The sequence below is a fragment of the Triticum dicoccoides genome, chromosome 1A (genome assembly GCF_002162155.2).
Source record: "Triticum dicoccoides isolate Atlit2015 ecotype Zavitan chromosome 1A, WEW_v2.0, whole genome shotgun sequence".
NCBI classification, from domain to species: Eukaryota; Viridiplantae; Streptophyta; class Magnoliopsida; order Poales; family Poaceae; genus Triticum; species Triticum dicoccoides.
Genome location: NC_041380.1, coordinates 197612189 through 197628608, shown reverse-complemented (window position 1 = coordinate 197628608; position 16420 = coordinate 197612189).

The following is a 16420-nucleotide window of genomic DNA, read 5'->3' as shown; positions in this document are numbered from 1 at the left end:
GAGATCCTCATCACAATTCCAAATTTGCACCAAAAGCACATGAAGGTTTTATGCTTGGTTACGGAAAGGACTCACACACCTACAAAGTCTTGAACACCTATCACCACAATGTTGTTGAAACTGTAGATGTGCGGTTCGATGAGACTAACGGCTCGCAAACAGAGCACCTACCTCATGTGCTAGATGAAATACCACCTAAGGAATTCATTAAGTTCAAGGGAACTGAGGATGTCATTCCTACAGAAGAAACTGTTGAAGAAGTCATTCATGATCGTGAAGAACATCATGCTGGTGCACCTATGGAAAATGGCTTTGAAGAAAATGCTGAGCCCTCTCAACATCGTCAACCAGCTCATCCGCATGTTGCTAATGAAGTGCGGATTGAGAGAATCATCAACGACATCAACGCACCAGGTCCTCTCACACGCTCAAAATCTTCACATTTGTCTAACTTTTCTTTCGTCATGTCCGGGGGCTCGGGAGAGGCCGGATGTCTGGGCTGGCGGGGCCGGATGTCCGGGGCCTGCAGTCTTCTGCGTCTGGGCTGCTGTAGTGGAAGACGCTCTGGGGGCCGGATGTCCGGGGCCTTGTTACATGGCATCTTGCGAATCTTTTCCAACATTATTGAAGCTCACTTACAATTGCATCAAATTTTTGTGCCACCATCCTAACCAAGCTCCACCAAAAGATTTTACTTGTGTAGGTGTGAGAAACCGACAAGAACTAGTACAAATTGTGCTATTTCCTTGTCCTACATTGGAGTGATCCTCGATCCCCTTTCAACTTCGCTCAAGGTCAATGTTGGGGATATCACTTATCGGGAACTTATCGGTTAACCCATGATAAGGGGTAAATCGGCCAATTTATCGGCATATTGGCCGATTTATCGCCATATCGGCTGATTTATCACCCAATTTATCTTATTGGTCAGACAACGGTAAGCGATAAATCGGCCAATTTATCAGAATATCGGAAGATATCTTGAACAGTGGTCAAGGTACATTTGGTACTCGTTCTTCTCTTTCTGCCACTCACATTTGTCTTGGAATGATGGATAGGCCAAGTACTTCTACCAACCCACTCTTCATGGAGCAAGACGACGACATGAACTCCTTCGTCACCAAGAGTCACCTCTTTGGTCCACAATGTGCTTTGCATCAAGAGCAACAAGCTATAAGTGAACGCATCGACAACCTTGTCGTCGACTTGCGACTTTCTGAGCAACGTACAAGGGACTACTTCGACCACAAGCTCGACGATCACAAGCAAGAGAATGACACAAGGATGGACGAAATTCGTGCTTTGTTGCTCAACCGTTCGTATTCCACTTCAAGAAGGAGCCGTTCAAGCCACCACACTGACTTCACCCTCTCCGGCTCAAGTACACCGACATCAAACACTCTTCGCCGGGCCGCGTGCACCGATCGTCAAGCAAGCCTCAATCTGCTATGCGACACCGACTCTCAAGAGCGCCGACAATGTCAAACTCAAGAGGCCTTTGCGCTAGCTCGAGAACGGCAAAGACAACGCCAACATGAAGAGGAAGAGCGAGCGCGTCTACACCAAAATGCTCAAGATGCCGAGGTACAATGTCAAGAACAACAACTCTGTGACGCTCAAGCACTTGCGGCGCAACAAGCTCTACGCGATTCGAGTCGAGCCATTGCCGAGCGAAGCCGACAAGCCCGTGAACAAGAGGAAGAACTTCGCAAAGAAATTCAAGAACGAAGATTTCAAGCTCGTGTGCATCGTCAAGTTCCTCGTCGAGCTCTACAAGCTCCTCCACAAGATCGCCAAGAACAACAAGTCAATCAAGAGCATGAAGACAATGGAGATCCTCCACGACAACAACAACATGACGATAACAACCCTCCGTGCCAAGAGCACCATGAGTTGCACAATCATCAACAACATGGGCGTCATCATCCCTGACCCCAACACAATGAAGATCAACGTTATGGCAAACTCAAGTTCACCATGCCCAAGTTCAACGGAAGCAACGATCCCGAAGAGTACCTTTCATGGGCATTGAAGGTTGACAAGCTCTTCTGTTTGCACAATTATGAAGAAGAGAAGAAGATCGCGATGGCATCCCTTGAGTTCCAAGACTATGTCCTCATTTGGTGGGAACAAATCATAGAGCGCCGAGAGGCAAGAGGTGAACCACCCATCACTACTTGGGCACAAATGAAAGATGTCATGAGAGCATGCTTCGTACCTACCTACTACAACCGCGACCTCTTCAAGAAACTCCAACAACTCAAGCAAGGAACAAAGAGCGTTTAAGAATATTACAAGGAGATGGAGATTGCAATGATAAGAGCCGGTGTCATGGAAGATGATGAGAAAACAATGGCACATTTCTTGAATGGACTCAATCATCCCATCAAGAAGATCGCCGACTTCCAACCATACTCCAATCTCGTCGAGCTAGTGCACCAAGCTACCAAAGCGGAACGCCAAGTGCAAAATGATTTCAAGTATGCCAAGTTCTCATCCAAGTCCTACGGCTTCTCCAACAACCAAGTTTCAACGACTCCAACACCGACTACAAAGCCTTCTACTTCCAACATCGACAAGTCAACTTCCAAGAAAACTTCGTCAACTACAAGCCATCCTCCTATGAGAAACTTCAAGCCGAGAGCTTCATCATCATCAACCCCAACCGATGAGACCATCAAGATGAGTTCCTTCAAGTGTTTCAGTTGCGGAGGCCGAGGCCACAAGTTCTACGAGTGCACCAACAAGCGAACCATGGTCTTCAACGACGATGGCACTTATGACTCCATGAGTGAAGGAGAAATGGAAGCCCTTGAACAAGTCGCCATGCACCGCCAAGTTAACAATGAAGAAGAACAAGTCTTTTGCGATGAAGACTCAAGTCCCGCTCTTGTTGTCTCCAAAGTCTTGACTCTCCAACATCACCAAGAAGAAGACCAACGATGCCACATATTCCACAACAAGGCCGGCATCAATGGACGATCCGTCAAGGTCATCATCGATGGAGGGAGTTGTCATAATCTCGCAAGTGAACAACTTTGCTCCAAGCTCCAATTTCCCAAGACAAAGCATCCACATCCATACAAAGTGCAATGGCTTAGTGACTCCGGCAACATCCAAGTCGAGCACCGAGTACAAGTCTCCTTCAAAATCAGCGCCTACGAAGACACCTTGGAGTGCGACGTCGTTCCAATGACCTTTTGTCATCTTCTCCTTGGACGGCCATGGCAATTCGATAGAGGAGTCATCCACAGCGGCCGAATGAACCACTACATCTTCAAGATGAAGGGAAAGTAGGACGTCCTCCGTCCAATGTCCCCAAGTCAAGTGATCACCGACAAGCAAGCCACCCATCATGGAGATCATAGTGAGAGATCGACCCACCAAAAAGAGAGCGAGCGCCACAAGCCAAAATCGAGTGCCTCCACGATGAGCCACCAAACGAGAGATAAGAGAAGTGTGTGAGAACCCATCTAGTGTCCTACACTATGTCGTCGTGTGCAAGGACAATGCACCACAAACTAACACGTCTCACACTCTTCCTTTAGTGTTATCTTCTCGTTTGCAGGAATTTCAAGATGTTTTCCCCAATGAGATACCTCCAGGTCTACCTCCTCTACGAGGCATTGAGCACCGAATCGACCTCATCCCCGGAGCACATCTTCCGAACAAAGCTCCATACCATGTCAACCCCAACGAAACAAAAGAAATACAAAGGCAAGTAAATCATCTCATAGACCATGGACATGTGCGTGAAAGTTTGAGCCCTTCTGCCGTTCTGGTCATTCTTGTGCCAAAACGTGATGGTAGTTTTCGCATGTGCTCTGATTGTAGACCTATCAATGCTATCACTGTTCGCTATAGGTATCCCATTCCATGCCTAGATGATATGCTGGATGAGCTTAACGGTGCCACTATATTTTCCAAAATTGATCTTAAGAGTGGTTACTATAAAATCCGCATACAAGAGGGTGATGAATGGAAAACCGCCTTCAAAACAAAGTTTGGTTTGTATGAGTGGTTAGTCATGCCTATGGGTCTTTTGGAAGCACCGGGCACTTTTATGTGCCTTATTAATCATGTCTTTCGCCCTTACATTGGTATATTTGTTGTGGTCTACTTTGATGACATTCTTGTGTTTAGAAAATCTATCAAAGAGCATTTCACCCATGTCCGCACCGTTTTGCAAACTCTTAGAAAAGAGCGCCTCTATGCTAATCTGGAGAAATGCCTTTTTGGTGTTGATAAGCTCGTTTTCTTAGGGTTTGTTGTTTCTTCTAAGGGTGTTCATGTTGATGAGTCCAAGATCAATGCTATTAAGACTTGGCCGCAACCAACCAACTTGCATCAAGTGCGTAGTTTTCTTGGCATTGCGGGTTTCTATCGTCTCTTTGTGAAGGATTTTAGCACCATTGCTTCGCCTTTTCATGCTTTGAGCAAGAAGAATACGCCTTTTGTTTGGGGACCATCCCAAGATACCGCATTCAATGAGCTTAAGAATTTGCTTACTCATGCTCCTGTGCTTGCTTTACCCAACTTCGAAAACCCTTTTGAAATTCATTGCGATGCTAGTGGTAATGGCATAGGAGGTGTGTTAACGCAGGAGAAGCACCCCATAACTTACTTTAGTGAGAAACTTTCCAGAGCACAACTCAATTATCCCATCTATGACGAAGAGCTATATGCTTTAGTTTGCGTTTTGCATGAATGGGAACATTACCTTCATCCCCATGAGTTTATCATTCATACCGATCATGAGACACTCAAGCATCTTAAGGGACAAACAAAGTTGAACAAGTGTCATGCTAAATGGAGTGAATTTATTGAGTCTTTTCCCTATGTCATAAAGTACATCAAGGGAAAAGAAAACATTGTAGCAGATGCTCTTTCCCGCATATGCATGCTTGTCACGCAACTTGAGTTCGATGTCATTGGCTTTGAGCATATCAAAGACTTGTATGAGCATGATGCAACTTTTGCTACTCCTTCTACCAAGTGTTTGTCGAATACATCTTGGGAGCGCTATTACATTAAAGATGAATATCTTATGAGAGCTAACAAACTTTGCATTCCCGAGTCATCTCTTCGTTTGTTGCTTTTACAGGAATCTCGTGGAGGAGGCTTAATGGAACACTTCGGACGCGACAAGACGTTCCCCACACTCTTGAAGTACTACTTTTGGCCAAAGATGTTTCGGGACGTCAATCGTTTCACCAACCGATGTTCTACATGTCGCAAAGCTAAGTCCAAAGCACAATCTCATGGCCTCTATATGCCTTTACCAATTCCATACCAACCATGGGAAGACATTAGCATGGACTTTGTACTTGGTTTGCCTAGGACTCGAAATGGGAAAGATTCCATATTTGTCGTTGTGGACCGTTTCTCAAAAATGGCACATTTTCTTCCTTGCAACAAGATAGACGATGCTTCTCATGTTGCTAATCTCTTTTGTAGGGAAATATTGCGTATCCATGGTGTGCCAAAGACTATCGTCTCGGACCGTGACATCAAGTTCCTTAGCTACTTTTGGAAGACCCTATGCGCCAAGATCGGAATCAAGCTACTCTTCTCCACGGCGTACCATCCTCAAACCGACGGCCAAGCGGAGGTGACAAACCGCACACTCTCCGCTCTCCTTCGAGTACTCATCAAGAAAAACATCAAGGAGTGGGAGGAATGTCTACCCATGGCCGAGTTCGCCTACAACCGAGCAAGACACTCAACAACCGGCAAGTCTCCTTTCGAGGACGTCTACGGATTCAACCCTTTGTCACCATTGGATATTCTCCCTCTACCACTCCAAGAGCGCATCAATTTGGACGCAAGTGCATGAGCGACCCATCTCAAGAAGGTGTATGAAGATACAAGAAACACCATCGAGCGCCAAGTACAATGCCTTGCGACCAAGCTCAACGTCAACAAGCACCCTATGATATTCAACATTGGAGACCTCGTGTGACTACACCTTCGCAAGGACCGCTTTCCCAAAGAACGCAAGTCCAAACTTCGACCACGCGCGGATGGACCATTCAAGGTGCTTGCATGCTACAACAACAACGCATACAAGATCGACATCCCTCGTGACAAGTACTCTGTGAGCGAAATCTTCAACATCAATGATCTCTCGCCCTTCCATGGTGAAGTGGATTTCGATCCGAGGACGGATGTTCCACAAGGGAGGGGAGATGATGCGGAGCATCCCAAGATCATCCCCATGGACGCACCCACACCACCAACGACACCACTTGGACCAATGACACGAGCCCGAGACAAAGCTATCGAAGATAAGTTGAACTCACTCCTCTCCGAACTTCCACTTACTATGCATGAGACATGGCTACTACCTAAGTCCGAGGTGTTGTGCATGATTAGGTACCAAGAGGGTCCTCCCGAAGATGTGCATGAAGATGTACAAGTCCCCAAGTCCACGAAAGAGGAGAACGAACGGAAGGAGCCAAGAGCATCTCCCAGGCACCCGACATCCGGCCAAGGCCCCGGACGTCCGGCCCCTGGAGCGTCTTCCACTACAGCAGCCCAGCCGCAGAAGGCTACAGGCCCCGGACATCCGGCCCCAGGAGCCCGGACATCCGGCCTGTCCCGAGCCCCCGGACATACGGCCTCTCCCGCCCCCGGACATTCGGCCACCGGCCTGGAAATCCGGCCCCTCCGAACCCGAGAGCAACAAATGCCACCGCTCCAGCCTGGACATCCGCCCCCCAGCCCGAACATCCGGCGTCGCCTGAAAGCCCGGACATCCGGCCCGACCAGCCCGGACATCTGGCCTCCCCTGTTTGCGCACAGTGAAGGGCCAAGGCCTGTGTATCCCTTCTCCCCCTAGACTATATATACTCCACCCCGTACAACTTTCTAGGGTTAGCAAAGGATTAGCTCATATTTTGTGTGAGATCTATGCTCATCCAGTTCGTTACCTTCTCCTCGGAGATTCGAGCCTCCACCGGAGAAGTTCCCCCAAGCGGATTCAAGACCCCTCTTTAGGGAAGAACATCAAGACCTCCTAATGGAGAAGAACCAGTTATCCTTTTGTATCGTCCCTAGTTCATCGTGGATCGTGTATCTTACTTTATGTACTCGAGGATCTAGCCCATGTGTGACTTGTTCTTGTTAGTTTGAGTGTTCCTCTGATGTTTCCCCTTGTGTTTTCCCTCGTTCCCCTCTTTGTGTTCCTCGTGTTCTTCGCGGGATCCGCTCCTTTCGTGAAAGATCAGCCGATTAGGGTTCTACCCTACATCATCTTGGTATCAAGAGCCATGTTGATCACGATTTTGGAGCCTCCCTGTTGTGTTTCTAGCCTTGTTTTGTTGTTTTTCGTCCTAATTCGAAAAATCCCCACCAAAAATAGCCCCAATTTTTTTTGATTTGTTGGTGTGTTGATATTTTGTTGGTTTGGATCCGTGGATTTGCTTTGTTTTGAGTGGATCTAGCTTTCCATCCTTTTTCCCCCAATTTCCATCCACAAATTCCTCTGAATTTCGCCCGAATTTAACCTCTCCTCGCGGCGTTCATACCGTTCGTCCCCGTATCCAGAGCCCGGACATCCGGCCCCCAGACATCCGGCCTTCCACCCGGACATCCGACCCCTGGCAGCAACATCTCCATCCACCGCCCCGTTTTCCACCCAATTTCCACCAAATTTTGTTCCGGTATCCACCATATACCATATATACTTCCGCATACCTCCACCACTTCCGCATAACCCAAATATTTTTGGACCGTTTCGCTTTCCGACACAATTGCTACTTCGAGGTTTGAGAATTTAAGTTGCGGTACCGTATCCTTTTGTGTTTCGGATATCTAGGTACGGTTCGACATCGACATCACCGTCGCTCATCTTCGCCACGGACGTGTCCTACATCATCACCGTCGTCCTTCATCGTCATCAACAACGACCACCTCGACTACATCTTGGTATTCGTGCCACCATTTTGACACCATACCGGAAGCAAGACCGGTAACCTCATCTTGGTATTGGACATATCACTCTTGCTATTACATTGATATCCATCATAGCCTTACTCCTTTGCGTTGCTTACCCATCGAGACTAACCATCGATTATTGCCGGCAACGAGACTTGTGCACATTAGTGATCATACTTCCTATAGCATACATACATCCTTGTTGCATATATTGGTATCATCTCTTGTGTCACAAAGTTGTCATCGCATACTCATTTGCTATCTTGGTTCGTCAAGCATTGCATGAGAAAAGAGCTCGAACATTAAAGAGCCAAACAATCTTTTAAGCAAAGAGAAAAGATAAGCAAAGAGCTTTTAAGCAAGAACCATAGCATCTTACAACATTAAGATTGTCATACTCGATCATCTTGGATAATATCATAGCAACACCTTGCATACAAAATATTTGGGATAGAAGTCGTTGCATTTTTGCTAAGTAGGTTGTGCACAAGTTCTTGTATCCGCCTATTGTGCAATCGTGCTAGCGTCTCTCTAGTGTTGTGCAACAAGAGCATTTTTGTGGATTCCACATTTTGGCTCACCCTTGGTTGCTCAACACCACTTATCTTTTTGCGCGTGTGTTTCCGTGAACCTTATATGCTTGGTCTACTTGTTACATTGCATCTTGCGAATTTTTTCCAACATTATTGAAGCTCACTTACAATTGCATCAAATTTTTGTGCCACCATCCTAACCAAGCTCCACCAAAAGCTTTTACTTGTGTAGGTTTGAGAAACCGACAAGAACTAGTACCAATTGTGCTATTTCCTTGTCCTACATTGGAGTGATCCTCGATCCACTTTCAACTTTGGTCAAGGTACATTTGGTACTCGTTCTTCTCTTTCTACCACTCACATTTGTCTTGGAATGATGGATAGGCCAAGTACTTCTACCAACCCACTCTTCATGGAGCAAGACGACGACATGAACTCCTTCGTCACCAAGAGTCACCTCTTTGGTGCACAACGTGCTTTGCATCAAGAGCAACAAGCTATGAGTGAACGCATCGACAACCTTGCCGCCGACTTGCGACTTTCCAAGCAACGTACAAAGGACTACTTCGATCACAAGCTCGGTGATCACAAGCAAGAGAATGATGCAAGGATGGATGAAATTTGTGCTTCGTTTCTCAACCGTTCGTCTTCCACGTCAAGAAGGAGCTGTTCAAGCCGCCACTCCGACTTCACCCTCTCCGGCTCAAGTACACTGACATCGAACACTCTTCGCCGGGCCGCGCGCACCGATCGTCAAGCAAGCCTCAATCCTCTACGTGACACCGACTCTCAAGAGCGCCGACAACGTCAAACTCAAGAGGCCTTTACACTAGCCCGAGAACGGCAACTACAACGCCAACATGAAGAGGAAGAGCGAGCGCGTCTACACCAAAATGCTCAAAATGCCGATGCACAACGTCAAGAACAACAACTCCGTGACGCTCAAGCATTTGTGGCGCAACAATCTCTATGCGATTCGAGTCGAGCCGTTTCCTACCAAAGCCGAGAAGCCCGTGAAAAAGAGGAAGCACTTCGCGAAGAAATTCAAGAACGAAGATTTCAAGCTCGCGTGCATTGTCAAGTTACTCCTCGAGCTCGACAAGCTCCTCCACAAGCTCGCCAAGAACAACAAGTCAATCAAGTGCATGAAGACAATGGAGATCCTCCATGACAAGAACAACATGACGATAACAGCCCTCCGCACCAAGAGCACCACGAGTTGCACATTCATCAACAACATGGGCGTCATCATCCCCGACCCCAACACAATGAAGAGAAATGTTATGGAAAACTCAAGTTCACCATGCCCAAGTTCAACGGAAGCAACGATCCCGAAGAGTACCTTTCATGGGCATTGAAGGTTGACAAGATCTTCCGTTTGCACAATTATGAAGAAGAGAAGAAGATCGCGATGGCATCCCTTGAGTTCCAAGGCTATGTCCTCATTTGGTGGGAACAAATCATCGAGCACCGAGAGGCAAGAGGTGAACCACCCATCACTAATTGGTTACAAAATGAAGGATGTCATGAGAGCACGCTTCGTACGTACCTACTACAACTGCGAGCTCTTTAAGAAACTCCAACAACTCAAGCAAGGAACAAAGAGCGTTGAAGAATATTACAAGGAGATGGAGATTGCAATGATAAGAGCCAATGTCACAGAAGATGATGAGCAAACAATGGCACGTTTCTTGAATGGACTGAATCATCCCATCAAGAAGATCGCCGACTTCCAATCATACTCCAATCTCATCGAGCTAGTGCACCAAGCTACCAAAGCGAAACGCCAAGTGCAAGATGATTTCAAGTATGCCGAGTTCTCATACAAGTCCTACGGCTTCTCCAACAACCAAGCTTCAACGACTCCAACACCGACTACAAAGCCTTCTACTTCCAACATCGACAAGTCAACTTCCAAGAAAGCTTCGTCAACTACAAGCCATCATCCTTTGAGCAACTTCAAGCTGAGAGCTTCATCATCATCAACCCCAACCGATGAGACCGTCATGACGAGTTCCTTCAAGTGTTTCACTTGCGGAGGCCGAGGCCACAAGTCCTACGAGTGCACCAACAAGAGAACCATGGTCTTCAACGACGATGGCACTTATGACTCCATGAGTGAAGGCGAAATGGAAGCCCTTGAGCAAGTTGCCATGCACCGCCAAGTGAACAATGAAGAAGAACAAGTCCTTTGCGATGAAGACTCAAGCCCCAAACTTGTTGTCTCCAAAGTCTTGACTCTCCAACATCATCAAGAAGAAGACCAACGATGCCACATATTCCACACCAAGGCCGGCATCAATGGACGACCCGTCAAGGTCATCATCTATGGATGGAGTTGTCATAATCTCGCAAGTGAAGAACTTTGCTCCAAGCTCCAATTGCCCAAGACGAAGCATCCACATCCATACAAAGTGCAATGGCTTAGTGACTCCGGCACCATCCAAGTCGAGCACCTAGTACAAGTCTCCTTCAAAATCGGCGCCTACGAAGACACCTTGGAGTGCTACGTCGTTCCAACGACCGTTTGTCATCTTCTCCTTAGACAGCCATGGCAATTCGATAGAGGAGTCGTCCACAACGACCGAACGAACCAATACATCTTCAAGATGAAGGGCAAGGAGTACGTCCTCCGTCCAATGTCGCCAAGTCAAGTGATCACCGACAAGCAAGCCACCCATCGTAGACATCATAGTGAGAGAGAGAGCCACCAAAAAGAGAGTGAGCGCCACAAGCCAAAATCGAGTGCCTCCACGATGAGCGAAAACAAGAACCTAGTTCTATTTGCCACCAAACGAGAGATAAGAGAAGTATGTGAGAACCCATCTAGTGTCCTACACTACGTCGTCGTGTGCAAGGACAATGCACCACAAACTAACACGTCTCACACTCTACCTCTAGTGTTGTCTTCTCTTTTGCAGTAATTTCAAGATGTTTTCCCCGATGAGCTACCTCCAGGTCTACCTCCTCTACGAGGCATTGAGCACCGAATGGACCTCATCCCCGGAGCACCTCTTCCGAACAAAGCTCCATACCGTGTCAACCCCGACGAAACAAAAGAAATACAAAGGCCAGTAAAGCATCTCATAGACCATGCACATGTGTGTGAAAGTTTGAGCCCGTGTGCCATTCCGGTCATTCTTGTGCCAAAACGTGATGGTAGTTTTCGCATGTGCTCTGATTGTAGACCTATCAATGCTATCACCGTTCGCTATAGGTATCCCATTCCACGCCTAGATGATATGCTTGATGAGCTTAGCCGCGCCACTATATTTTCCAAAATTGATCTTAAGAGTGGTTACTATCAAATCCGCATACAAGAGGGTGATGAATGGAAAACCGCCTTCAAAACAAAGTTTGGTTTGTATGAGTGGTTAGTCATGCCTATGGGTCTTTCGGAAGCACCGAGAACTTTTATGCTCCTTATGAATCATGTCTTTCGCCCTTACATTGGTATATTTGTTGTGGTCTACTTTGATGACATTCTTGTGTTTAGAAAAACTATCAAAGAGCATGTCACCCATGTCCGCACGGTTTTGCAAACTCTTAGAAAAGAGCGCCTCTATGCTAATATGGAGAAATGCGTTTTTGGTGTTGATAAGCTCGTATTCTTGGGTTTTGTTGTTTCTTCTAAGGGTGTTCATGTTGATGAGTCCAAGATCAATGCTATTAAGACTTGGCCACAACCAACCAACTTGCATCAAGTGCGTAGTTTTCTTGGCCTTGCGGGTTTCTATTGTCGCTTTGTGAAGGATTTTAGCACCATTGCTTTGCCTTTGCATGCTTTGAGCAAGAAGAATGCGCCTTTTGTTTGGGGACTATCCCAAGATACCGCATTCAATGAGTTTAAGAATTTTCTTACTCATGCTCCCGTGCTTGCTTTACCCAACTTCTACAAACCTTTTGAAATGCATTGCGATGCTAGTGGTAATGGCATAGGAGGTGTGGTAACGCAAGAGAAGCGCCCCATAGCTTACTTTAGTGAGAAACTTTCCGGAGCACAACTCAATTATCCCATCTATGACAAAGATGTATATGCTTTAGTTCGCGTTTTGCATGAATGGGAACATTACCTTCATCCCCATGAGTTTATCATTCATACCGATCATGAGACTCTCCAGCATCTTAAGGGACAAAACAAAGTTGAACAAGCGTCTTGCTAAATGGAGTGAATTTATTGAGTCTTTTCCCTATGTCATAAAGTACATCAAGGGAAAAGAAAACATTGTAGCGGATACCCTTTCCTGCATATGCATGCTTGTCACGCAACTTGAGTTAGATGTCATTGGCTTCGAGCATATAAAATACTTGTATGAGCATGATGCAACTTTTGCTACTCCTTATGCCAAGTGTTTGTCGAATACATCTTGGGAACGCTATTACATTAAAGACGGATATCTTATGAGAGGTAACAAACTTTGCATTCCCGAGTCCTCTCTTCGTCTGTTGCTTTTACTGGAATTTCATGGAGGAGGCCTAATGGGACACTTCGGACACGACAAGACGTTCGCCACGCTCTCGAAGAACTAATTTTGGCCAAAGATGTTTCGGGAAGTCAATCATTTCACCAACCGATGTTCTACGTGTCGCAAAGCTAAGTCCAAAGCTCAATATCATGGCCTCTATATGCCTTTACAAATTCCATACCAACCATGGGAAGACATTAGCATGGACTTTGTACTTGGTTTGCCTAGGACTCGAAATGGGAAAGATTCCATATTTGTCGTTGTGGACCGTTTCTCAAAAATGGCACATTTTCTTCCTTGCAACAAGATAGACGATGCTTCACATGTTGCTAATATCTTTTGTAGGGAAATATTGCGTCTCCATGGTGTGCCGAAGACTATCGTCTCGGACCGCGACGTCAAGTTCCTTAGCTACTTTTGGAAGACCCTATGCGCCAAGCTCGGAATCAAGCTAATCTTCTCCACGGCGTACCATCCTCAAACCGACGGCCAAATGGAGGTGACAAACCGCACACTCTCTGCTCTCCTTCGAGTACTCATCAACAAAAACATCAGGGAGTGGAAGGGATGTCTACCCATCACCGAGTTTGCCTACAACCGAGCAGGACACTCAACAACCGGCAAGTCCCCTTTCGAGGTCGTCTACGGATTCAACCCTTTTTCACCATTGGATATTCTCCCTCTACCACTCCAAGAGCGCATCAATGTGGACGCAAGTGCATGAGCGACCCATCTCAAGAAGGTGCATGAATATACAAGAAACACCATCGAGCGCCAAGTACAACACCTTGCGACCAAGCTCAACGCCAACAAGCACCCTATGATATTCAACATTGGAGACCTCATGTGGCTACACCAAAGTAGATGAGGCATTTCTGGAGCCTGAGCGGGTTCAAGCGATGCAAGAGGAATTACATCAATTCGATCTCAACAATGTCTGGGAACTTGTCAAGAGACTAGACCCTCGCAAGCACAATATCATCGGCACCAAATGGATCTACCGCAACAAGCAAGATGAAAATGGCCTTGTTGTGAGAAATAAGGCACGTCTTGTAGCTCAAGGCTACACACAGGTTGAAGGAATTGATTTTGATGAAACTTTTGAACCTGTTGCTAGACATGAGGCTATTCGCATATTGCTTACTCATGAAGCTTCAGGAAGAAGTATATGTTGCTCAACCCCCCGGTTTTTAAGATCTAAAGCATCCTGATAAAGTCTTCAAAATCAACAAGGCCCTCTATGGCCTCAAGCAAGCCCCTCGGGCTTGGTAAGATACTTTGAAGGAATTCCTCATGAAGAAAGGCTTCAAACCCGGTTCACTCGACCCGACTCGTTTCACCAAAACCTATGATGATGAATTATTCGTGTGCCAAATCTATGTTGATGATATTATCTTTGGTTGTACTAACCAATGTTACACTGACGAATTTGCCTATATGATGAGTGAGGAATATCAAATGTCTATGATGAGAGAATTGAAATTTTTCTTAGGTCTTCAAGTTCATCATCAATGCAAGCGCATCTTCATATCTCAGGAGAAATACCTCAAGGATGTGTTGAGGAAATTCGGCATCCTAGATTGCAAAGGCGTCAAAATCCCTATGCCCACAAATGGCCATCTATGCACTGATGAAAATGGTATTGACTTCGATCAAAAGGTATACCGCTCCATGATTGGCTCTTTATTGTACCTATGTGCATCTAGGCTAGATATCATGCTTAGTGTTCGCATGTGTGCCCATTTTCAAGCTACACCGAAGGAATCACACCATAAGGCTGTGATGCATATTCTTCGATATCTAGCTCACACTCCAACACTTGGATTATGGTATCCCAAGGGCTCGGCTTTTGATATCATTGGATATTCTGACTCTGACTGTGCTGGTGATCGTGTGGACCGCAAGTCAACATCAGGCACATGCCATTTCCTCGAACGTTCCTTGGTATGTTGGTCCTCGAAGAAGCAGAATTGCGTATCACTCTCTACTTCTAAAGCTGAGTACATTGCTGCTGGTTCATGTTGTGCTCAATTGCTATGGATGAAGCAAACCCTCAAGGACTATGACATCAATGTGAAGAATGTGCCACTCTACTGTGACAATGAGAGTGCCATCAAGATTGTTCATAACCTAGTTCATCACTCGAAGACAAAGCACATTCAGATTCATCATCATTTTCTTCGTGATCATGTGTTGAAGGGCGACATCTCCATCGAGCACATGAAGACTAAAGAACAGCTAGCCGGCATCTTCACAAAGCCCTTGGATGACAAGAGATTTAGGAAGTTGCGGTGTGAGCTAAATAACTTAGAATCTTTGAATGTCCTTTGAAAAGGACACACATCCTAACACTTATGCAAAATTCATGACTTAGATGTGCAACACACAAAGTAACGTTTTTCTTCAATCAATGAAGACTAACCCTCTATGTGTGAAGAAATTAACGAAGAATTTGATTCTCAGGGCCCTACGAGAATTGTACGCGGCGTCTGAAATCACCATTCTTATATCGTGGGTCACGCCACCAACAAAAGTTGAAAATCTTCAATTTGAGTATTTCTTTAGTTGAAAACCCTCAGTTGTTCAAAATTTTCAACTTTGCACAGTCTTCACTCTTTCCGTCTGTGTTCTTCATTGGCTATATATATTTGAGTTTACAGGCCTCTACAACATTCACTTATTGCTAATTCTTCAAGTTGACTTTTTGTTAAGTGAATGTGATCGGACCCTTCCCCTTCTATGCTAAACTCTACCCAATCTGTTCACAAATTCTTCCTATGCGTTCAATTTGAAACCCGTTCAAAATCTTCACTGTGTCCATGTCAGCTGAAGAATCTGCGATCGAAACATTAAAATTTTCATATCTCAAATTTTCGGCTTTTGCCGCTCAAATCGTTCCGCATTCCACGATAAGACTTATCTGTTCACCCATGATCTCACACGATCGCCACCGCTCTGTACATGGGTGACACATGTCGCTAGGATGAGAAGAGTTAGGGGCACGTTTGTCCAATTTCTTCGGGCAGGCGGTTTTTCACTTCGATTATAAATACCCCTCAGCCTTCTTAGACTTCATTTACCCCGCTCGACCTCACTCCCCTTGCTCGAGGTTCTAGACCTAGCATTGTTGCTTCTTCCATCGTCGCTGGTGAGGAAGAGCTTCACTGTCTCGACCTCGTTGTCATTGTACTCGTGCCAGCCGCGGAAATCTTCACTCCGCCGCAGCCGTAGCTGTCTTCCTCTGCCAAGTAAGGGCGTGGAATATCTGGACTGACGAACTTCCAATATACAACTCTCTGTTTGTCATGTTCTTCGTCAAGGCTAATCAAAAGTTACTTTTACCACCCTTGTTGATTCTGATGATTTCCACAAAATCTTCAAAAGGTGTTTATTCTTCACTTCCACACTCGTAAACACCCTCACATGCGTCTATTCTTGATCTTTTTCTCTAAGCAATGTTTTTCTTCAAGATTCGTCAATGGT